General features: G+C 45.5%; 1 long non-coding RNA gene across 1 annotated transcript; it reads left to right on the top strand.

Annotated features, from left to right (window-relative positions):
* The first annotated feature begins 1857 nt into the window (after positions 1-1857).
* LOC138260791 (uncharacterized) lies at positions 1858-23163 on the top strand. Its single transcript, XR_011198991.1, has 3 exons — positions 1858-2167; positions 20946-21334; positions 22062-23163. It is a non-coding gene; the product is annotated as an uncharacterized lncRNA (long non-coding RNA).
* Positions 23164-23577: the final 414 nt, after the last annotated feature.

Consider the following 23577-nt stretch of genomic DNA (forward strand, 5'->3'; position numbering starts at 1 on the left):
CTGTACTTTGCAGTTTAAACAGGGTCTGGATGTATTTCCATCCTTGCACCCGAGCCAATGACACACTGGCTATGCCACAATATCAGAGCTGTTTTAAAATTGTGCAAAATAAAATGTGCTGTTGAAATCTATGCGATCTCACAGTTTACAATTACAAGTTCTGATCATGTGATTTAGCACAATTGGAATAAATTCATCTCAACAAATAGCTTAGAGTGTTGAGTGGCTACTGAATTCATCTGTGCATACCCTGCATTCACATGCTTCAGTTGCACAAAGGTTGATTACATATTCTGTAGATATCTGTTTTAACCTACATGCCGCCCTCCAACCTAAGCAAGAGATATAAATGGTTTGAGGGGTGCCTTTAGAAATGTGTTATCTGCAAATGTGAGTTACCAATCACCATCTATGGGTCAGTAAAGTCACTGCAGAGATATATTTGCATGTTATAGGCACAATCTGACCCTGTTACAATACCTATGTGGATTGAGTGTCTGGAGCAGAAACCACCGGGTATCTTGCAGCCCACATATTCCTTTTCCTATCCAATGTAGAAACACAAGTCTTCTGGTGCATTTCAACTAAGCATGTAATGTGGTACCTTTTATCATAGTATGGCATTGTTATGGCACTATAAGTCACAGTTGTGATTAGTACACAAATCAAAGAATGTTCTTTATCGACCCAAGAAGGATGAAGTACAGAGCCAGTTTATTCCAGAATTCAAACCCACAGTCTGCATTTTGAATGCATTTTTCTGCTTTAGGCACATTAACCCAATTGACTATCCTACCATTATGCATGGCTACTTAAATTATGTGACAGGGTAGCACCAAAACATTTAGTGGGGTCGACTAAATTATGCATCAATAAAAGGCAAATTATGCAACTCAATGAGGTTCATGTTTGTATAGTATTACTTTATTAGTTTGTAATTTGTACACAAGGCTATACTGTTGGGGCAAATATCTCACTACATTAATACCAATTTAAACCAAATACAAACCTAAGCACCTCAAACATGACCAGTTAACCCTAGCAAAGAGCTTTGCACAATGCACGAACACGTTGCCACATCTTTAACACATTTTTTATCTGTTTTAGCTAAAAACAACATTTTTTGTTTAAATCTGTAGATTATGCAACAGATGATGGATTGCTTGGCAAGTGCGGAAAATCCATAATTAGGCGAAAAAATGCAGTAGCTGCAGAACTGCATGTTATTTTGGGAGTTTGACATAGCAGGACTCAAAGGTATTGGAGTGCTTTACATGGGCACCAGTTACACTACACATGCGTTTTTTGGGTACGTACAGGAAGATTAAGTGATTTGCTAAGAATCACATTATGATGAGCCAACATGAGACTCGAATCTCATTCCCCAGCTCTAAAGTCAGCAGCTGAGGGAGTTATGCCACATCCTCTCGTAATTCCAGTTGTCCTGCCTGTATGTATATTTATATTCACATACCTGTGGCACCTCTAATACGATAACATAACAATGCACCGAAAGTCGCAAAGCTTTTGAAAAGCAAAATGTGTCACCTTTTAATTAAACTTTACCTCACAGCAGTGAATTAACAGATCTTCCAAATGAGAGTTCATGATAGATTTTCAGCTCAATATTGTTTTTATAACTTTCTTTTAACCATTAATTATTATACCAAAAACCCTTTCTCTGTCATTAGGGTACTGTCTATTTTACAGACTTTAACAGTATAACTGAATATTCGTTTAAATATGTGCATTATTCTTGCTCTGTTTTAGAACTGTAGCGTTGTCTTCTAGCTTGTCTTGAGTTTTCAATAAAGTTTATTGACAATTTCAAAAGGCTTTTCCCCCAACAAACCTTTCTGACCTTTGCCCGCCTCCAGGCCATTTCGGCCAATCAGCAAGGGGATTGCTGGGTCCAGCTCTGCAATCCGGTTCTTCCCCCATGGCTTGTGCGTGTGCGTTTTTTGTGTTGCTCAAACAAAGGGAAATGCCGATCCTTCCGAGCAGCACTAGCCAAAGAACCTGTTCTTTCTTTAATACTTGTAGATACAACCAAAGGAAGGTGCATGGTATTAAAACGAGTGCAGCGCTCTGGCAGGAAGGGGATGAGGGTAGTCAAGATTGCAGGAAAAAGAAAGGCAAGTGAGGCACGGCACCCCCTTCCCCCAAGGTGAGCGATTGATCAGGTTCACACTTAAAGTACGTGACCGCGAGGATACCTCTCTCAGTCTTGAGCTTTTTTGTGTGTTTCCATTCTGTCTGAGAAATAGTCATTCTCTTTTCGCTCTCAGACTCGAGCAGTAAATACTCTTTTTATCGTTTTTATGCATTGTTTTACACCTCTACACTCAAGTTCAGCACTTCAGCTTGCTTTCTTCATCCTATCCCCCTGCTCCATTTTTCCAGCTAGTCTTCGTCCTTTACATGCTTTCTTTCAAGTTTGCTCAGGGTTGGACTGGCCTCAGCATTCCACAACAGCTGGTCTGATAGGTCACTATGCGCGGCAGTTTTTTTGGTTGTTTGTGGACAAAGTTTGTTGTTTTCGTGGGCCACTTTTTACTGTTGCTTTTCCTGTACCACAATATTTCCTGCAGCAAGCACAAACAAAAGCACGTCCCATACCTTGCGAAGCACCTACACAAATGTTTATACACGTTCAGAACTGCCCAGATTTGAAACTTTTGGCGTTTTTACCTATCTGATTCACTGACGGGCCCAATTTAATTTTAGTGCTGAGGCCTATTTTCTTTTCAGTTTGACCCTGCGTCTGTCTGCTCTACAAACTGAACATCCTCTGGGCACCTGCCTACTGTCTGCATGCTCTGTCTACTCACCACCTGCATTATGTGCCTTGTACTTCGTGTAAATCCACTTTCTAACCTTTTATCCGCCACCTCCACTCTCCAAATCTGATCTCTACCGTGTACATTGCTTTCCACATCAGCAATCCTCTCTATATTGCACATGTGCCCTTCACCCTCTACAAATCCTTGCCACCCTCTTCTCCCACTCTTTACCCTTTATTTTCTTCTCAGCCCTTCGCCTGCTCTCTTCCCATTGCACATAACTTAAGTGCTGTCCACCGCATGTAGCCACTCTCCACCCTCAACAACACCCTTTAAATCTGATTGTCATCCTCCACGTGTTCACTGCATCCAGATGTGCTCTACTTCCCAGATGCTTTCCACCCCCTCCAAAGGCTCTTAACCCAGTAGACCCACTCGTCACAATCTCTCTCCACTTTGAGAATGAACTGTAAACTATAACTATCCATGGTCCATACCAACTCTACATCCATTTCCACCCACTTCACAAATATGTGTAAACTCAACATCTGCCCTTCCCTTTTTACCTTGGCACTCCATTGTCTACATCTGTTCCCTAGAGTTGACCAGTCAATCTCCCCATTCTGTACTTTGGCTCTCTATCTTGTTCTTTCTCTTTCAACCTTATTTGTCCATTGCCGGAGCTTCACATCTTTCCCTCTTCATACCTTTTCCACCTTCTGCAGCAGTCCACCATTCCTTTCCACCATTAATATATGCCCCCTCACTCCCACTTGTGATCTATACTGAGCACTCAATACGCAGGTGCTCATACACCTTTCTTGTGCACTTTGTGAAAAGGCATAACTTTTACTAGTGCAGCAGGTGCAATGGCACCAGGGTTTGAGGGTACTGATGCCCTCTGAATATGGCTGAATTCCGCTAACTAAAAAGAGGCCAAGCAGCCTTTGTATGCTTTGGGGCATATGGAACATATGCCACTATCCATGTGCAGTATCCACTCTCCACTCCCATTTTTCCAACCTATGTATCCTCAATCTTCATCTGTTCTCCACCTTACACACCTTTTCTAAGCCCTTTGCATCCACTCTACAAGTCCCACATTCACTTTCTGCCATGTGAATGTGCTTTCTGCATCTCCTTGTTCTATCCTGTGTCTGCACACCACATCCTTTCATATCAATACATCCTGGAACATCTTTACTGTCTGTAAATGAACTGTGCAAATATTTCAGAACATATCAGAATTACGAAAACACTAATGAAGCACATGTTTTGTAATTCTGAATTGTGGTGGAAACATATTTTATTATGATCTGAACAAATCAGTACACTAGGAGATGACATTCCCACACATTATTGTTTCTGCACTGTATACTTTTAATCACTAAAATTGTGGGCCAGAGAAAATGTAATTGTCATTTCAATTCAAAATGTGGTGTCTGTAAACCCAGTGCACCACACCATACATACTCTACACCACTTCACTCTACAGCCCCACTCTACTACATGCCACTCCACTCCAATCCCTTCTGATCCATGACAAGCCACACCACTCTATGGTGCTTCACTCTGACACTATATGACATGCCCCTTGTCTTCACTCCTCTACACTTCGCTACAGCCCTCTACTCTGACATTCCAATCTGACACTTTACTCCACTATACACTACGCCCTCCACTCACTCACTCCACCCTATTCTACACCACTCCACGACATTCTGCTCCACTCTGACACTACATAACTACCTCTATGCCACTCTTTACTCCACTCTACTGATAAACTACTCCACTATATGCCACACCACTCTATGCCACTGCGCTCTACAACAATCTACTCTACTGTATGCCACTCTACTCAACTCCCTCTAAGCCACTCCACTCTTAGACACGCTATGCCATTCCACAGCACTCTACTCCCCTCTACGACACTCTCACTCCACTCTGACAATCTATTTCAGTCTACACCACAACACTGTACTCCGCTCTACACAACTCCCTCTAGGCCACTCCACGGCACTCCACTGTATTCTACAACACTGGTTCCCAGTCTTTTTAGAACCACAACCAGCTTTTTAATACAGCAACGTCCGTGACCCACCTAGCTTTAATGAACATGAGGAGGGCATTTTTTTTTTTTTTTTTAATGAATGAAACTAATGCATCGTGTGGCAGCACATTATTTGCAGGCAGCACATTTTCCATTGAAATGGTCACTAAATGTGCACAAGCATACAGTTTTACAGGTGACACTATATTGCACACAAATGATGTGTGGAAATCAAGTTCAGGGATTATTTATTTGTGCATCACCAAGTAGTGTCTTAATTTGTTCTGATCCAATAAAATCTTTGTTTCTATCACACTACAGAATTACCAAAAAAGTGCTACAGTTTGCTTCCCTAACTGGTGAATGTGTACATTTCATTGACAGATATTTACCTGTTGTGTGTTAGGTAAAAAGGACATCCTCCAGCTTCCCTTTCACACTTTATGTACCCCAAGAGCAGTGGTGTAACAAAGGCCCCCGCAGTCCCTGTGGGGCGGGTTGTCCCTGATCTCCAGAGGGTCACCTCAGCACAGCACCCTGGCCTGAGAGCTCCTGAGTGAGCTCCGACGGGGCCCTCCATTTTCTTTGCAAGGGAGGCCTCTTCAGTTCGTTAAGCCACTGCCCAGGAAGATTGTCATATAATGACTTTATTTTTCTTTCTCTGACTCTGAGAGCAGTTTTTAAGTAGCAGCCATTGTATTACAAAATAAGTAGCAGAAGACATAGCCTTTTTATTGCATAGACTGTGGCAACCCACCAAAAATCGGCTCGCAACCCACAGTTTGGGAAACACTGCTGTATGATACTCTATAGTGCTCCAATCTTCACCCTTCCGCTCTTCTCCCTCTATGCCACTTCACAACACCCTATGCCATTCCATGACACTGTTCGCCATTCCACGACACTGTTCTCTACAACACGCCCCTCCACTCTGCAGCAATCTCCTTTATTCCACTAACATTTAGCCATGTTGTACAGCAGCAATGCTGCTATATAACATGGATAAAACACAACACATAAGCAGAGTCAAAAGCTCTTGCATAGGCAGGACCTATTGGCTTTGCCAATGTTTGTTCGATGTGGGGACACATTTGGTGCTAATAAATGAGTGGGTCATTGCATTCAAAGTGAACAACAGTCTCTCGCTTTCTGTTTGTGTTGTTCCAATGCTCTCACAACAGGATTTTTACCCAAACAAAATCTCAACTATGGAATGACGAGCAATGACTTAATCTTGGGCATTTTGCATAACAACTTGAAATGTTTGAAATTACACATGATTAAGTTGGAGTAAGCAAAATGTTGCTTGGCCCTAATGCACTGTCAACTTGCACACACACTCTCCACCCTGCTAATCAGCTGTCTACCCCGCACATACATTCCACACATTCACCTTCCAAAGTATATGATTCTTCAAACTCCACTTGTGCTTTACAACCTGTACGGCTTCAATCCTTCGCCAAATGGGTTCTCCTCCCTGCACAAGAACCCGCAACCCTGTATATTCATGGTGCTCACCCACAATCAATATCAGTTCATCAATCCACCTCAACACATCAGCTGTGCATGTTGTAGCTCCTCTCTCGCCTCTGTAATCCACGATTTCACACTCTACTGTCTCTCGCATTCTATTTCCATTGCACATCCACTCTCCGTTCCGTCATCATCCTGTATACTTGCTTTTAGCGTTGATCATCCACTTCACCCTGTGCTGATTTCACCTTTCAAGTGTGATCTGAATTTCCCATATGCTCCTCCCAGTGTACATCCATTGTTCCCTTCCAAGTCTCACCTGCACTGTAGACCATATACCTCTGATTTCCACATCCACTCTTTGCATTTTCTCTATGCTGTCTGCACATCACAAATTCCTGTCTGTGTACTATATCCACTTTTTCCTCTGCATTCTTTCTCCACCCTCTATATCTGCTTCCTGGAAAAGCTGTCAATCCTCCATATAGGTTCTCTGTATACTAAGTCTACAATTACACTCCATGTGTGCACCACCCGACACAGTTTCCCTCCAAGTGCACAGTCCAGGCAGTAATTTCCTCTCTACTCATATCTACGATACATGTGCACTACACTGTTCACAATTGCTGTCCACTGGGTACATCCGCTCTCTACCCTGTACATATGTGCTCCACATCAACTCTTCAAATATACATAAACTCCATAAATTTCACATTAATTATACACCTTTTGTCTGCTCTCCATCCACAAGATGCACTCTCTACCCTAACCATGCACAAGCTGTATATCCACTCTCTATTGTCCACACTCGTGTTCTTCACATCCCATAAAACACATGCAGTGCAGGCTTCCCTCCAACACCTGCATGCCAACCTGTGTATATGTTCACCACGTTCCTCAAGTTAACATTTGCTCTCTTGTCAACTTTAGCTCTCTACTCTGTACAACAACTTTCTGCCCTGTACATGAACTCTAAACAATCTACATGCACTTTACAACCTGCACATGCCCTTTCCATCCTGTCCATTTGCTCTCCATTTATAAGATGCACTCTCCATCCTATAAATCCAATATGTATCATATGCATTCTTCATAACCATTATCCATACAATGTAGGCTTTACCATCTCTGTCCACCCTATACACCTGCGATACGAGTCCTGTCTCTCTGTCCACCTCCACTTTCCAAACCCACTTACCACACTGTATATCAGCTCTCCGCTATCCTAACTTTCTATTTCCACCCTCTAAATGTGTTCTCCATTCTACACATCCACTGTAACCCCACTCTGTCCATTGCCCAAGCCCCGCCTCTGCTGTCCATCATGTACATTGGCTCGCCATGTGCATGATCTATTTTCCTCATCCTCTCTCTGCACACCATATCTTCTCTCAGTGCAAAACATAGGCTGTTGGCCCTCTACTTCCTACAACCACACTGTTTATCTTTGTCCTACATTGGCTTTCCACCCTTGTCATACATAAACGCTTTGCCTGCCACATACACTCTTCACCCAGCACATTCAGCCCCTACATCTGCTCTTGTATAGTACTCTGCACATGCTCTCTCCAACCTCCAATTGTGCTCGCCACCCTGTACATACTCTTTACCTTTCAAATAAGTTTTCTAGCCTCCTTGTTTTCTTTCCACCCATTACTTCCTATCTTCACCATTTATCTTCTCTCCACCCAATAGTTCCCATGTCACCCTCCTCATGCTGTCTCTGCTCTGCACATGTACTCTCTTCCTTCTATATCTACTGTCCATGGGTCACATCCTTCTCTCTATATCAGCTGTACAGACTCTACATCCATTTATAAGGCAATCCATTTGCACTCTACAGACCTCGTCTTCTTTCCATGTTCAACTGCCACTGTTCATATCTGCACATCACACTCCCTCACTACACTCTGTATATCAGCTTTCACACCTGCTCATACACTCTCCATCAGGTACACCTGATCATCCACTCTCCATCAGGCATCTCCAAATATCTCTCCACCACATGCATGCTACACTCTGCACATTCTCTCCCCACATTCACTTTTTGTTTGTATGTTTGATCTCCACTATCCACACGTGTATTCTACCCAGCACTGGCACTATTAGTGTATACTCATTGTTCACCCACTGTATCCACCATCTATATCTGTTGTTCACCTTACACATCCACGCTAAGCCTTCTGCATCCACTCTCCCAAGTTTCATATCCACTCTGAACCCTGTAATCTGTTCTCGACGAGCCACCCCAAACACCACCTCTCCTCTTATTCCACTAAATTCATCTCTGCACCACCTTATCTGCTAACTACTGTACTCACCGACTCCCAGCCACTTTCATTCCCTCTCCCCATTACAAATGCTAGTAATACCATTTAAGTTCCCTCTTTGTGAACTTTCAAGCCTTTAAATTAATCCTCTACATCCCCTTGTTTTTCACAATATGAGCTTTCCATTTCCACTAAACATCCAGTGACACTCCACTTCTGCTCATCTATAGCTTCCAAGGTAGCTATTTATCTCTTGAAACTGCTGTACAGCTGCTGGCTCCCACCTCAGATTATGTTCTTCTTAGAAGCTCTCCTTATCCACTCTTTGCATCCACTATGCCCTGGGCTCTTTACATGCACTCTTCACATCTCCTATCCAAATCTGCTCTGCACAAAGCATTTCACACACTTAGGGCCTCATTATGACCCTGGCGGTCACCAGACCACAAGGGTCACAGTCAGACCACCTCTAAAGTGGCAGTCCGACTGTGACATTATGACAGTGGAGGAGCTGCCACGGTCCAACCGCTGACACCGCCAGGTTGCCTGCAGCCTGGCAGTCCTGGCAGTTGTCATCCACCAGGGCAGTGCTGCAAGAAGTGCTGTCATGTGGATTAAGAGTCCCCATCCGCCAGCCTGTCTATGACGGTTTACACTGCCATGGAAAGGCTTGCGGAGTGGGGGACCCTGGGTTGAGAGGGGACGCTGGGGGCCCCTGCACTGCCCATGCACTTGGCATGGGCAGTCTGGGGTCCCCATGCACAGCCCCGTCGCGCATTCCACTGCCCGATTAACAGGCAGTGGAATGTGCGACGGGTGCTGCTGCACCCGCCACATTGCAGCTGGGTCCATTAGGAGCAGGCTGCAATGTTAAGGCCCTGTTCACTGCAGGGCTGGCCGGCCGAAAATCTGTTTCCGCCCACCGGCCTTGCGGTGAACTCCTAATAGGGCTGGTGGGGTTCAGGCCGCACAGGCGGCCTGATGGTGGGAAGAGGCCGCACGCCAAACTAATAATGAGGCCCTATATTCTTACTCTTCTGTCCAGTGCTGCACTGTTCTATCATCTACAAGCAGGACTCAACTCTTGACATATTTACTTAGCATGACACTTGTACACCCACAGCCCCATGCTTTTCCCCCCCTACATATGTTAATATCTCCTCTCTGTAGTCATCCTCTGCTATCGACATACACTTTCTACATTAATATTCTATTTCACTGTATAGCTGCATAGTTAAACATCCACTTACACTTAATACCCATTCTTACTCTGTCACAACAAGAATTATACCATTTGTCAACTTTGATTTATATGCATTACTAACTGCAACACGTGTAACACTGTCACTAATAACCCACGGGCCATCGCCCACACTCACTTAGAGCTCAATCACCTGAAGCCCCGTAAGCTATATACTTACCATTTGTGCTATCCCAATACAATGCGATGCACAGCACAACTTAATAAACCATTCTCATGACAACTTGCCAAGAAATAATTAGAATACCCTCTACTCTCAGACTACTATTGATATTACTTATTCACACTTTTCTTTCACCATAACAATGTAACAACATTCACACCAAACAGCCACTGTAAAGACCGTTTTCCTCAGCTGGTCACGTTGTACCATTCACCCACACAACACCATATACATGCAAGCCCATACATACCCAAGCCATTCACAGTAAAACTCTCTACTGTCAACCTACCGCATTGAGTATATTGCCTTCTTACCCAACGCGCAACTCATATGAAGTCCACTCACAATACTTAGCAACAGCCTCTCATCCATAGCTCCTCAGTGCTGCTCTACACATCTGTGAAATTAAGATGATAGTTTCAAAAGATGATACTAAACATCATTGAAAGCTCCAGTGAATCCCTTTAAATTGGGAATGATGTATGAAAATTTAATTTTTATGTTATTCACAATTTATTTCTACATTCACGGTAATCAGTTAGTAGTTGCTGTAATATGTTACTAGTTTTGTAGTATTACCACAACATTGTGTCTAGCAGATGTCTGATATACACTAATTGAGGGCCTCTTTTTTCTTAATTGTACACTTCAGTGCTATTCAAATCTACAGGAACTACTATGAGAAGGAGACCTATCCATCACAGAAAGTGACAGTGAAGCAATCATCATGGAATCATGTAGTAGTAACCTATTAAAAAGTACTTGCGGCGCTACAGTAAAGTAATAAAGTGACATCCAGAAGTGGTCATAAAGTCACTGTGAAGTAATTCAAACAAATCCTGAAATAATCATGGAATCCTCATGGAGTAATCTAACTCCATCCCAAAGTTGTCATGGAATCATCATGGAATAATCTGCTGTCATCCTATTGTTGTCATGGAGTCATCATGAAGTAATCTGCACTGATCCCCTAGTTGTCATGGACTCATCATGAAGTAATCTGCTCTCATCCCCTGGGTGTTATGGAGTCATCCTGTAGTTGTTAAAGATAATCACACATTTTCCAAGGGAGTAATCAGAAGGCCATCCTGAAGTAGTTACTGTGATGACACTGGAGTCATCTCATTTAAATATTTCGCCCCATAGGCATACTTCAGGATGGTTTGGGATGACTTGACTGGATAATTACAGGAATAGTCCAGGTGAAGTCATCAGATGACTTCAAAATGACTCCAGGAAGATCTTCCTTTTTGACTTGGGAATGCCATCACATCTCAGTCCCACTGAAAAAGAGTGCCCGCAGTGCACATTACTGTCATAAAGGCGGTCCCATTGTCCCTAATGCAAATAATCCTCTTATCAGAGGAAGTGCAGAGGCCATACTGGAAAAGGAGCTGAAGAGCTTAAAGTACTGGTGTGTGATTTCTTTTAAATTGCGTTTTGCGTAATTATTCAAAATTACAGAAAAAAACAAGCAAAAACCAAATCGGAATTTTGCGCTACATTTAGTGCAAATTACCTCCTCGTGCCAATTTGGATGTAAAAAAAACACTTTGAAGTGCAATAAAAAGCTTAAAAAACAGAAGTGCTTTGAACAAGAGCGGCTCGAAATCTGAAAGGAACTGTGCAGTATCCAGGAATTTTACATAAAAAGCGTTGCACAAAATGCCGTAAATGACGCAAACTATGGTGACATAACTGAAATATCACCAGGGGTGCATTAAGGTCCCATTTTAATATCGTTCATCAACACGGTTTGAGGACAGAATGTCTTCCCCAAATCTTCTGACAAACGATGTGTCCTCACAATGGGGATGAGGCAGGGAGTCACCACTGGCAGCCAAAGAAAGGCCCAGCCAGGAAGCCCGTACAATGGTGTAGGAGACCTGTTACATGCTCTGTCTGGCTTTGTTCTTTTGAAAGGATGTGGTGTAAAGGCCAGAGCTATCATCTGTTGAACTGGGGAATTAGGCTTGAGTGTCTGCTTCAGCTCAACATCCTTTGATTCTGGGTAAATCACTTAGGGCATTAATATGAGTTTGGCGGACGGGAACACCCATCTGCCAAACTCCTGATGGAGTTGTCACCGCCATGTTGGCGACCTCCCTGCTGGCCCCATTAAGACTTTCCCACAGGGCTGACTGCTGGTGGCAGCATTGCCACCAGCTCACAATTGAGCTGGTGGCAATGCTGCAGCATGCAGGTGGCACCTGCATCCTCGAAATGTAAACTGTCTGCACAGCAGACAGTGCACATTTCGAGGATGGTGGTGCAGGGAGACCTGTGCACCTGTTCTTCACCAGCCTTTTCATGGTGGTGGTACCGCCATGAAAAGGCTGGTGGAGAACAAGGTTGTAATCAGCAGGGTGGTGCTGAACGCAGCGCCACCCTTCTGATTACAACCTGCACTCGCCATCATCCCGTCGTGATTGAAGATTCTGGCAGGAATGGAGTTAGGTTGGTGAGTATGCCCACCAACCTCATAATGTCGTGGTTGGCCTGCCGCGACTGCAGCAGTCCCACTGCCACCGCAGCAATGGGGGTCCTCTGATCGCCAATGTTGTAATCAGGCCCTTAATCTCCTCATGTCTAAAAAATGATTTTCTTCTTGTGAAATGAACTGGTGTTCATATAAAACACTCCAAAACTTTAAAGTTGAGTTTGTGCTATACATAAAAAACATTGTAAGACTTTTCATCCTTGGCATGATCTCCCTTAACTTTTTGCCTCTGTTTCCCAGGTTGTTGATGTGTGCTGGACTCTGTTTTTGCTGTTTTTGTTTCTCTGAGCTCTTTACCACTGCTAACCAGTGCTAAAGTGCAAGCGCTCCTATACAAAATGTTTAGGTAATTGGTTTATCCATGATTGGCATATTTGACTTGCTAGTAAGTCCCTTGTAAAGTGCACTACAGGTGCCCAGGGCCTGGAAATCAAATGCTACTAGTGGGCCTGCAGTACCCACTTGCCAGGCCTAAACCTTCTCTTTTCTTACATGTAAGACACCCCTAAGGTAGGCCCTAGGTAGCCCCATGGGCGGGGTGCAGTGAATGGTTAAGGTAGGACATATAGTAATGTGTTTTATATGTCCTAACAATGAAATACTGCTAAATTCGGCTTTCACTGTTGCAAGGCCTATCCTTCTCTTAGGTTAACATGGGGGCTCGCTTTTAAATATGATTGAAGTGTGGGTTCCCTTTGGGAGCGGATAGACATGTGGAGTTTGGGGTCTCTGAGCTTACATTCTAAAATACATCTTTTAGTAAAGCTGATTTTAAGACTGTGTTTGAAAATGCCACTTTTAGAAAGTGAGCATTTTCTTGCTTAAACCATTTCTGTGACTCTGCCTGTTTGTGGATTCCCTGTCTGGGTCAGTTTGACATTTGGGCTGGTTGCACCTCATAATAGACAGTGACACAAAGGGAGCTGGGGTGTAGTCTGCATTTTCTGATGAGCCATCTGAGTTAGGAAGGAGAGGAGGAGTGGTCGCTCACACCTGAAAGGGCTGGGCCTGCCCTCATACAGTGCAGTCTCCAACCTGCTGGTGTGTGTCTGGAGCCTGGCCTGGGCAAGGCTGGATTTCACAAACAAGAGAGACTTTGCTTTGAAGTAAGCCTACTTCAAGGGGCAAAATGTGTATAAGAAGGTGTTGGACTATTTGCCTTATGCAGGGTCATCCCCAGCCTTTTTGCCTCCTTCCTCCTGGTTTTTCTGACCTCTCGCTGTTGGATCTAGGACTCTGAGCACTTTATCACTGCTGACCAGTGCTAAAGTGCAGGTGCTCTCCCATCTAAAGTTGGTATGATTGGCTTATACCTAATTGACATATTTAATTTACCTATAAGTCCCTTATACAGTGCTATCTCTATACCCAGGGCCTGTAGATAAAATACTACTAGTGGACCTGCAGCGCTGCTTGCGCCACCCACTGAAGTAGACTTTTAAACCTGTCTCAGGCCTGCTAGCGCACGGTCTGTGTGTGCAGTTTTCTGCCACAGGGACCTGGCATCTAAATTTACTTGCCAGGCCCAGAACTCCCCTTTTACTACATGTAAGGCACCCCTAAGGTACGCCCTAGCTAGCCCTATGGGCAGGGTGCCATGTATGTACAAAGGCAGGACATGTGCCAGATTGTGTGGCCTGTCCTGGTAGTGACAAACAGCCTAACTTGGTGTCTCACTGCTGTGAGTGCTGCCTTCTCATAGGATTGCATTAGAAATGCCCTGCCTTCTGTGTAAGGGGTATTGTCGGATTTATGAGGAGTAGCGTAGGCGTGTTTGGTATGGTTGTGATGGTGATCATAAATGCTGCTTACTGGTGTGGGTGTATTTTGTATTACTATCACAGAAAGTGCTTATGACACTGGTGTTTTCCAGCTTGACTCCAATCCACGTCTGGGCAAAGTGACAGTTGGGGTTTGTGCATACTTTTCAGACAGCCTGAACACAGGGAGGGTGGAGGTGTCATAGAGGTGCATCTGCATACTGAATAGTCTTCCTGGGCTGAGAGAAGGGAGAGGCGGGGCACACCTACATTTGTAAAGACCGTGCCCTGGCCTCACACAATAGGGTCGTTAATCCCCCACTGATGTTTGGAGCCTGTGCTGAAAGGAGAGAGGGGGCACTCCCAGAACCAGTTGTAACTGGCTGGAACCTCCTCTCCCTACCATTGCAAAACATTGTAAGGACTGAGTATAAGTAGAGGGGAATTTTCCCCACAATTTGGAGACTCTTGGAACACCTTGGAACTGGACACAGAAATGCTGGAAGGACTCACCAGGGACCGCCATGGACTGCTGCTGCTGTGCTGACCTGTGACCTGCTCAGTCACTGTAAAGGACTTGCCACTTGCTGCACCCTCTTTTGTGCTGGGCTGTTGCTGGGCCCCTTCACCTGTGGACCTTTTTCTGGAACTTTACTCCCCAGGGGCAGGGTGCTGTGGCCCCTGACCCCTGCATCCATCGACAGTGCGAGGATTGCTCCTTATTTTACTTTATAGCGCCTGGAGGGTGCTTTGCTAAAATAGCGCTGTGCACAAGAGGAGCGCTTCTTCTTGCATCCGTTCTGGCGCTTGAAAGCACTCTGCTGACAAAGAAATCACCGCCGCAGCCCGGGAGAAGTTGTTGTACCGAGCACGAGTGAGTGCGCTGCGTTGTGCCCCCGGGGCACCAGAAGAATCCATTTCTTGCCAAACTTGGAGCACCTTCGCTCCTCTTGTGCCCCCGGGGTGAAGCGCGCTCCATAGAGCGCCCCCGGGGCACTGACAGGCACCGACTTTGGTGCCTGCCTCCTTTCCTAAGGCCGGACTTGCCACGGAGTGCTACTGGAGCCGTGGGCAGGGAAGGAAGCCTCATCGGAGCCTCCCTCACCCCCAGACCCCGTGTGATTCTTTCCGACGAGGAAGGGGGAAGGGAAGCCTCACCAGAGACTCCCCCTGCTCCTCCGACACTCCGGATGTGCTGAAGAAGGCCCCGGGCGGGGTGGGAACCCCACTGGAGGTTCCCCCCGCGCCGCCAGCTTCCTTGTGTGGCCCCCTGCGGGCCAGTATTAATATTTATTGTCTCCCCCGCTGCCAAGGGCCAGGACAGGCCCAGGGGAGACTCTAAGAGATCACCTGCCACTGGAGGGGCCCGTTACAAAATCAGAGGGGGTGCATGGTGCCCCCTTCCTTCTCCCCTTGTCGCGTGGACGTTGGCCCCCCCTTCCTGAGGGCCGGTTGAGGCCCGGGGGGCCCCAGTGATCACAGGTCCCAGGAGGGGCCTGTCAGGAATACTGAGAGGGTGTGTGCCACACCTCTCGGTCCAAAGTGCTCACAGGAGGCCCCCGTTTTGCGCACAGGAGCGCCAGGGGTCCCCACTTTTCACCTTCTTCATTTCTCAGGCACTGGAGGTGCCTTTATCATCAAAACAGGTACTCCCTAAAAGGGGTCAATATATATAATCTAAAGTTCTTTCTAAAGACTTGGTGAATTATTATGTGTTGCCTACCTGTTTTATGATGTTTTTGTGTACATATGCAAATGTTCCTTTTATGGACATGCTTGCTAATATGTTTTTCTAACTTGCCATATGTTTTCTATTGTTCCTACAATGGGCATTTTATGATATTCTTACGACAAGTGCTTTGGTGTAATAACGTGTTTCCTGACTACCGCTTATGTTGCAGAATACTGAGTAACCTGTGTGTTATGTGTGACTACTGCTAATTTGCAGAGTAACTAATGTGTAACGTTCTGACAACTGCTAAGGTAGCAGGATAGTACTGATATGTGATGTTTGGTCTAATAATTGCGTTGTGTACATTACAGTATATTTTCATATAATCTGGTATTGTGTTTCCTTTGTGGTGGGGATATTGCATCACATGTGTTGTGTGTGTTGTGCAAATGTTTTACACATTGCCTCTGGGATAAGCCTGACTGCTCGTGCCAAGCTAAAAAATGGGGTGAGCAGGGGTTATTTTGGACGTGTAACTCCCTTGCCCTGTCTAGAGTGGGTAAGTTCTGCCTGGCTGAGGTGCATACCCTAGCCAACCAGAAACCCCATTTCTAACATACTTTAAAGGGCAAAATGTGTATAAGAAGGGCACCCAAAACCACAGACTTTAGAACACTTCTGGAAACCAAGAGGAATCTCTGCCTGGACAAGAGCTGAAGAGCTGAGGAAGAAGAGCTGCCCTGCCTCTGACTGTGCTTTGTGGAGCTATCTTGCAGTTGCTGCTTCTGCCTGTGCTAGAGGACAAAGACTGGACTTTGTGTGCCTTCCTTCTTGTAAAGAACTCTCCAAGGGCTTCATTTAGAGCTTGCCTCCTGTTGTTTGAAGTCTCAGGGACAGCAAAGACTTCTCTCTGCCGACACCTGGAGCCTCTGCTGAAACTCCTACTCTGCCAAGTGGTGCCCATCCAGATCCTGGGGCCCTGATAGGGAGAAGCTGGCAGGACAAGAGTGAAAAATCCATGCACAGACCGCCATGCGGGGAAAAGATCGACTCAACTCCAAGATGTGGCTGAAAAATCGACGCACCTCCGGCTTCACAGCTGAAATCGATGCTCGCCTGTAGTGCGGCTGGGAGATCGACACACGCGGCTGGAGAAACGATGTGCAGCATCGCTGATGGAGACTCGTGAGATGGCAGCCCACGCTGCGTGGTTTTAGAATCATCGTGCGGCAGGATTTCCAGCGCAAACATCACTGGGTGTGTAAAAACGAAGCAAGGCCTGTCTGGACCCAAGAGTGCTGATTGGATTGACGCATCGCTCTCCTGTAGAGAGAAGAAATGATGCACGCCGTCCCGACGGAAAGAGAAACGACGCAAGGTCTCGCTCGTGAGTGATATCGACGCATCGCAAGCCCTTTTTGACACACACTTGCCCATGCAGGGTTATTTTTGACGCGCCCAGGTACATTTTCACGGTAACAGCGTTAACGTTGTGTTTAAAACTACATTAAGACTCTTTTTGGTTTTTAAGTGATATCTTGACTTGTGTATTGTGGATTTTTGTGTTTTGGTCTTGATTTGTTTAGATAAATATTTTCTTTTTTTCTAAACCTGTGTTGTGTCATTTCGTAGTGTTTTCATTAAGTCACTCTGTGTATTGGTACAAATACTTTACACCTAGCACTCTGAAGTTAAGCCTGCCTGCTCGTGCCAAGCTACCAAGGGGGTGAGCGGGGGTTAGCTGAGGGTGATTCTCTTTTACCCTGATTAGAGTGAGGGTCCTTGCTTGGACAGGGGGTAACCTGACTGCCAACCAAAGACCCCATTTCTAACAACATAAATAAATAACTTTGCAAAATCTGCACCTTAGCTTTACTTCAATCTCTGCTGTGCTTTATTGTACTTGTTCTGTGTCTGTGAGTATGTTTGTTCTGGTATAGCCTATGTTTTGTGTGATTGAATTTTGCAGTGTTGGCGTCTGCAATGGAAGGATATTTTGAACTGCTGCTTCCATTATGTACTTGATATTTTTGGGGTGCGCCTTCCATTGGTGCTAGGCTAGCCATGCTTTACCTGTTTTGGGTAACATTTTATTGTATGTATGTGCTGTACTTGCTCTTTCACAGTGAGGTAAGGTTGTGCTGCAGCTTCCTACGTTATAATTGTAATATGTGTAAGGTAAGGTTGTACTTCAGGTCCCATATGTATCATTATTTCATGCAACACAACACAGCAAGCCACCTCGCTACACTGTGTGCAAGGGCAGGAATGCAACATATTTAACGTTAAATGGCACATTTCTGCTCTCTGCCTGCGCTGGCACAAAAACTGCTGCCTAGCATAAACTAAGGCACAATTGAACCATGGTACAAGGGTACTGGATTGTAGGTAGGATTGATTTTGTACAGGAAGGAAAGCAATCCTCAGAATCATTTACCTCTTTATGAGTGTGCTGCAGAATGCAGCACACTTAAACAACGAGAAGAAATAAAGACATTTCTACTTGTTGCACCTCTCGATGGGAGTTGTACAATTCAGGTCTATCAGAGTTGGTAAATCTGGAAATGTGTCAGAATGCATGGGTGGTAGCATGGGAACACTCAGCCGCCACCCATGGCAAGCTGCTCTGCTGCAGAGTAAGGCGAGGCAGCAATTTGGGCTGCCTTGTGTTACTCTACATTTATGAAGCCACACAGGGCCACACAAGGTGGCTTACTAAATCTTATTAAGGTTTTGAGTTGCCCTTGCATCCTCCTATGTGGCACAAGGGTAACACAAAACCTTGATAAATATGGCCTCTGGTCTCTATTCTGTACCTGAATTGTGTGCAAGAGAAACTGGCACTAATCTTCATCATCAACTTCTTGTCTTATGGTAAAGTGGCCCCTGTGCTGCATCTCAGTAGGGAGTACCTTCATTAAGAGCATATTATTCTGTGTGTGAGAGAGGGGATTGCACTGCTGCTGTCCAGGCTGTGTCTTTTTTTGTTTATGAAGCAAGCTTGCACTTCTGGTTGTTTTGCTGTGCTAGCCCTGTGAGTTTGAGAGACGTGCATACTGCTGCTTTAGGAGCCGTGCCTCTTCTCTTGGTGTGATGTAATTTTGCACCCTTACTACATCAACATCTCCTATGCCCTCTGTACAAATTTGTTATGCTGTTTTGCCAACTCTGTTGTTGCTGTCCCCTTGGTGAAGGGATATTGACTTCTGAATTCTATGCCGTACCTACTCACTGTGTATGAGGAAGCATAAACCGCTGCATTTGCAGTGCCTGTTTGTTGTGAGAGTGAAGCTTTCACTGCTACCACCAATGAAGTTCTGAGATTGGTTCTGTCAGTGTTTGTTAAGCAAATGTCAACACAGATAACAGTATGCCAACAACGTTCATCAGTTGAGAAATGCACAGAGGGCCTGTATGAACAAAGAACCAGGAATACAGATTAACATGGACCTAGGAGAAATAGTCACAAGGGGAATAGTGCAAGACTACATTCATGGATTTATAAAAAGTGCCTGGTTTTGACTCATTTGTATAATCCCATTCACGTCTTTACAAATTTTCATGAAAAATAACTGCATACCATTTCAGAATACAGTACATTTACCATCCTAATTAGAAAAAACAAAATGAAATGAAGGTGATGTATGAGAGCTGTTGTTACCATAAACCTTCCTTTAATTACAGCGGGTGTGCATCAAAAAATAGTTTTGTAAAACCTTAGTAATTGCATTCCTGTGCGGCATGCTATAGTGTTTCACAGCCAATGAATAATGCGGCGAACATCTTTTAACAAGTAAAATAAAGTTCTTACCTCCGTTTTCAAAGCAGCATGGCGACAGAGTCCTCCCTTGTCCTGGCGATGTTCCATCATGATCCCCGTGTTTAAGAAAGGGGATAGGTTAGATCCAAAGAGCCAGATGTAGCAACTTTGCGAGTCGCAAATGGCCCGATTCGCTATTTGCGACATCGCAAAATCCGAAATGGGATGCAAAAATCCCATTCCCGAAATGCAAATAGCGATGCAACCCATTACCGACTCGCAAAAATTGCGACCTGATTTTGCGACCCGCAAATAGGAAGTCGCAAATTGCGAGTCGCAAACCATATGCAAAAGCGAGTCGCAAATTGCGACTAGTCACAAAAAGCCCATTTTGCACATCCAGATTACCACTGATTCAGAGCAGGTGGTAACCAGGACCAAAGTAGAAAAGGAGACCTAGAAGGCATCTGGGTGACTCAAAATGGTTGAACTGTATGTGATAACATGGAGGAGGAGAGTCCAGGCCACCCAGCAGAGGAGGAGGAGGAGGCAGAGACAGGAGAGGATATACCGAGCCAGGCAGACACTATTTCAACAAACTGAGGAGGAGATATGTGACAAATATAGACTGAGCAGTGCTGCAATCTTAGAATTAATTGAACTACTGAATCCTCAGCTTGAAAGACAGACAATGTGCGGCAGCACCATCCCTACACGTGCAAGTTCTATGCTCACTGCACCTCTTGGCCTCGGGTAGCTATTAGGTGGTGATTGCAGTGGCAGGTGGGGTATCCCAAAGTGCACTCTCACGATTCTTCAGATGTTTCCTAGATGCCCTACTCACACACACATGTCCAGATATATATACCTACCCAGGAATGAGGCAGAAATTAACAGCACCAAGTTTGACTTTTACAGAATTATGAAATAGGGTGTGTGGACGGGACACATATACAAATTTGCCCTCCTGCAAATCTGGAATATGTGTTCCGCAATAGGAAATGTACCCACTCACTAAACATCCAGGTGGTATGTGACACCCATAATGTCATTACTGACATTGTAGCTAAATATCCAGGGAGTACACATGACTCATACATATTCAGGCACAGTGGGATACACCAACGCCTAGAACGTGGGGATTTTGGAGACGGTTATCTATTAGGTATTGCTGACTACACCCTGAAGCCATGCATACAGGTCACTGTGTAACCCATTGATGCCCTGCTAAAGTTGCCTTTTTTGTCAAACAGGTGACAGGTGACAGTGCATATGCCCTGAGACCATGGATACTCACCCCATACCTCACACCTGGCAATCAGAACGAGAGATGATATAACAGTGCACATCGGCGTACCAGAACTGTAGTGGAGAGGACCTTTGGCTTGTTAAAGGGAAGATTCAGATGCCTCCACAAAAGTGGAGGTGCACTCCAGTATGCCCCAGAAACAGCATGCAAGATAGTTGCCGCCTGTGCCATTCTGCACAACATTGCCACCAGACGTGGGCTACATCTCACCCCTGAAGACACAGACACGGAGGATGAGGAGCAAGAGCTACCACACCGACAGCCTGGGGATAGAAGCATTGCAAATGAGGGCAGACAGAGACAGAACCACATTGCAACCCAATACTTTGGCAGGTACGTGGCAACCGTCACCACACTCACTAATGTCAGACACACATAGCCCAGTTATGTAGTGAAACAAACAAAACATTTTTATTTCTAAACTATGTAAAAGATGGAATATTGCTCTTTGTCACAGTCTTGAATTGTCAATTTTCATTTAAGACACATTAAATTCATGTGCCTTATTCACAGTACAGTTTGGTGACTCACACCCTCCTCCTATTGCGGCCACCATGGCTCATTCCTGGTGGGTCCCCTGACCCCTGCCGTGCACTGCTACTCTGCAGCACACGGGAATCGCTGGCAGAAACACTACTTATGGTAGACCCCTCCTCGCTGTCCTGCGGGGTATCTTCTGTGCCCCTTGCAGCCTGCCTGCTCTCCATTAGGTCCACCACATGGCTAAAGTGGCCAAGTCCTCGCGCCACATCCCCTGCGAAATTCCCAAGTTCTACCTGGAGGCTGACTGTACACCTTGACAGGCATGTTGTATTAGTGGCAAGACGCCCAATAGATGCTGCCAGTCTGTCAAAGCGTGCAGCAGTGTGACGTTCCCTACGCCTTGCCTGTGCTCTGTCTGCCACAAGTTCAGTCACCAAATGTTCAATGGCCTGTGTTAAGTTCCCCAGATAATGGTTCATGTGGTGGAACTGATTGTGCACATTTGCCATCCCATGTGTCTTGTGGTCTGCAGCCTATTCAGGTTTCTGTTGATGGACCTTAATTGTCTGTTTTGCAGGCGCTGACCCTGAATGAGTGATGCCTCCAAGCCCGCAAACTCTGCTTCTCCTACATCATCCTGGGGCACCGACTGAACTCTGCGCCAGCATCTGTGAACTGCTCAAGCTTGTGGCTCTGTGCGCCTCTCTGTGGGGCTGGGCCCTGGTGCTATTTCTGCTGCCCCCATGTCCTGCGTTGGATCTTCCATGGACCCTGGTGGTGTTCTGCTGGGCCCTGCCATGTCACCGGCATCCTCCTGGCCTATGTTCCTCTCCCTGCCTTTTCTCGCTGCTGGGGGTGTCTTGTGGGAGACCTGTGCGACATAGGGGATACACTGTCAGTCTCGTACATCTGTTTTATGCCTTATAATAAACATTTGCCTATATGTGGACTACTGTACTACAATGCCCATAATGCACTATTGTAGAGGTTGCCAGACTGGAATGGAGCTAGTCTGGTGGTGCCTGCTGCTGTGTACTAGGATTGTGTGTATACTGCATTTATGGGTGTCAGAGCATATCTCATGGTACTCACTTTTTTATGTCCCAGGCACTGAACTGTCCAATTCTCACATGCCCAGTACGGCCTCTGGCTCCAGTGTCTGCTCCACCATGCTGTCCAGGGCTTTGGGTGGTGGTACAGTGAATGGGCCTCCTCTGGTGCACCTCATCTCCCTCATGCGCTCCGCAACCCTCTCCTTGGTCCTGGAGCGCAGGTCATAGCACCTTTTGCGGATTTCCTCGAGGGTGCGGTGACTTAGCCCTATGGCATTGATTTTCTCCTGTATCTGCTGCCATAATCTTTTCTTCTGAGTGTCTGGGACACTCATTGCTGCCTTTCAGAAAAGTTCATCATGGTGCAGTCAACATTCTTCTGTAAGCACCTCCAACTCCTTGTCAGAAAATTTAATTTTCCTCCTTCTGCCAGCACTGCCTGTCTCCTCCATGGTTGCTGCACCTCCTCTCCCCTGGGTGTGACTCAGCAGTTTGAAATGGGTGTGGTCCTCCCTCCTCCCAGGTCTATTTGGTGACTTCCTGGTTCTGATGTCATCCCCAAGAGCCAGGAAGTGGGTTTCCCAACTGTTGTGGTGCACCTGCAGGCAGTTTGCGAGTCAGTCGCAATTTGCAACACCCTTCTCGCAAATTGCGATCTCGCTTTTAGCGAGGTCGCAAATTGTGACCTCACTAAAAGTGGAGGTCGCAAAATGCGGTGCGACACCTCTGCGACTCGCAATTTGGTATCGTGAGTCTTTCTTGCATTTGGTTTTGAGAGTCGGAAATACCGATTCGCATGGAGTCGCTATTTCCGATTCGCAAAATTTTACCTACCTACATCTGGCCCAAAATGCTATAGACTAATACCGCTTATTGACTATTGGTCTTGGGGAGGGTCATCTTGGCTAGAATGACTCTTTGATTAGAGCACAGGAATATTATTTCATGTTTCCAATATGGGTTTAGACAAGGTACAGGGACTTTGGATCAATGTCACAACTTGCATCTTTTAATTGGCAAATATACAGTTGACAAAAATGA

This window comes from Pleurodeles waltl, chromosome 10 (genome assembly GCF_031143425.1).
Source record: "Pleurodeles waltl isolate 20211129_DDA chromosome 10, aPleWal1.hap1.20221129, whole genome shotgun sequence".
In the NCBI taxonomy this organism is placed as follows: Eukaryota; Metazoa; Chordata; class Amphibia; order Caudata; family Salamandridae; genus Pleurodeles; species Pleurodeles waltl.